Below are 2,758 nucleotides of genomic sequence, written 5' to 3'. Positions count from 1 at the left end.
ATTTTCCCCTACCACTTCTTTTATTCTTTTATGGAGCTCCATACACAACCCCACACACACCCACATTGGCACCTGGCCCAACAGAAAAAAGTGCCAGTCAAGCACAGGGTTATTGTACACTGCTTGGTACACCAACCAGAGGTGGATACTATGAATAATTTAAAGTATATTTTTTGATTCACAGTATCATATAGACGAAGATTTGTTCCCACTTAGTCCAATATATTAGTATTAAAACCTATCTTGATTTATCTCCTTGATGTTACATGTATAAAAAAAATCCAAATATATTCATTAAGATAAAGAGATTGGAAGAACCAAAAGATAGAGGGTTTAACATGTTATCACTAAGGACATTTGACTTTTGTAGTTATGTATCATATATGCCACGTGGCAATTTAAATGAGACTGCTATTTTGTGGACGACAAGATTTCATGATTTCCTATTCAAGATTATCATTTTCAATCTAGTTAAAGTTGTCCACATTGTATAACAATGCATTAAAAATAAAGACTAAAAGAAATTCTATGATCAAGCTCTAAGGCCAGTTGACCGTGAAGTATCAATACGTCTTCTCAGTCTCAAAGGATTGCCTTTCTACATTTCAAAAAGAAATATGTGAAAAGTCTATCATTAGATTATCAGTATGAAATTTGATATATAGCTAATTGAGACTATTTTCTAGGTATCCATAATTTGCCATATCATTTTTTCATATGATTAAAAAAATATATATATGGTACTACAATGCATGTGTCATCATTTTTTTTTTAATAACATTTTGTTTTTATATTTGATTTTTTTTGTTAACACCCAGAGAACTATAAAGGATGATTCAACCATCATCCCAAGGTTTACAAATCCTATATAATTTTTGGAAAAAATAAATCTACCTATACCCCTATATAGCATTGCGTACATCTAAATAAATGAAAACAAAATGGAATCAGGATTTGAAAAGATGTCCATAGTCCATACCCCTAATAAATCTATGTATTTGAATGTACACAATTTTTTTGTTTAAGGTCAGCAAAGAATATATCATAAATGAGAGAAAACAGCCCAAAATTGGAAACCAAAACACCACACGTAGCACCCTACTCCACCTTCAGTATTGCTATCAGCAGAGCATGATGCTCAAGCAACTTAAAAAATCAACTATTGAATTTCAGCTTATGCATCAAATAAACGAAATCTTGGCCTCTCCATTGCATCCCATCCCATATCATTAGCCAAAAACCTCAAAAGAATACCCCAAATATATGTACCCAGCACCATCACATAACCTTCTTTCTCTCATAATTTGTTTTTATTATCTTTCCAAAATACTCTTGGAAGTCTTAATACCCAATGCACATCTCAAGCCCTGCTGCGAGCGAAGAAAACCTGGATCCTTTACTTCTTATTTCCTTATTGAGAAAAGAGATTCATTTTGGCACGCCAGAAAGAAACAAAGGAATTTATTTGGCAGTCTTAGGATGATGACAAAATATGGAAGATTGCATGGTCTAGTTGGAAAAGTACAAAATAATTCTAGAGAGAGAGAGAGAGAGAGAGAGGTGTGGACCTCCTTAAACTTGGGAATTAAAGGTAAGAGGGACAGGATTGAACCATAACGTCCAAGGTAGCCGGGGCAGGTGGGCCCAAGGTTTGACCGTTTGACCCTCATTCCTCCCTAACTCTTTCTCATCAGTTACAAGTCCCAATTTCCCTCTTCCCACCGAACAATTTTCATGAATTTTTTATTCATGAATGTGATACCTAATTACCTATGCTATTCTGCAGAATTATGTAATTAAGAAATAGGAGAGGATTCTCTGTGCAAATGGTAAAAGGAACTAACCTAGGGATGTAAACAAATTGGATTCGAATTGTATATAAAACTATAAGTTTTTGAGAGGATTCGAATAGTTTACGATCACTTAGTTTTCGAATATAGATTTCCTTAAATGAATACGAAATGAACTAAAAATGGATTTCAACTATTTATTTACATCCATAGTTGAGATTAAAGATTGGAGTTATGAGTCTGGAGAAAGCAATGCCATGGTCTCACTGTCTACGTTGAGGGATAGAAAATTAATGAGGACAATATTTCGAGAAGAAGAAAAGGTGAAGGATTGAATCCGTCATCGCACTAAGGCTGAATGGCGGATGTGAAGTGTTATATTTGAAATTACATAGATGTTCAACTCACATGATTTTATTTTATTTTATTTATTTTTAGCATTTGATTTCTTGTTTAACTACTTGTAAATGATTGTGAATTGATAAGGATATTTTAGTATTATAAATATTATTTAAATATATTTTTATAATCGGATCTAAATGGATATAAGATGTTTGATTTGAAATTGAAATATCCGTATTTGCATCCTGTTAACTCTTTGAACATATTCAAATACTTTCTGAAAATTTATTTTTTCAAATATTTATTCTCCTAATTATTGATACGAATATAGATTTTTACTATCCATTTACATCCCTAGAGCACACAAATAAGATATGACAAAACAATATCATATACAGTAGGACAATTAGGTCACTTCATGTGAAAATGAGAGGGATAGACATTGAGATGTTAATGCACCTTGCCCCGGGCGGCTTGATGTTGGTGACACACATTAACATAGGTTTTGCTAGATGTTTATGCGTTTCTAACTTAGTTGGAAAAGAAAACGGAAATTAATTATTTTAAAAATTATCTCCTATCACCATATTATTTTCTAGTTTGGCCATTCCCAATCTTACCAATTA

The sequence above is a fragment of the Macadamia integrifolia genome, unplaced genomic scaffold (assembly GCF_013358625.1).
Source record: "Macadamia integrifolia cultivar HAES 741 unplaced genomic scaffold, SCU_Mint_v3 scaffold205, whole genome shotgun sequence".
In the NCBI taxonomy this organism is placed as follows: Eukaryota; Viridiplantae; Streptophyta; class Magnoliopsida; order Proteales; family Proteaceae; genus Macadamia; species Macadamia integrifolia.
The sequence above is the reverse complement of the archived record's forward strand: the minus strand, read 5'-3'. Positions refer to the sequence as shown.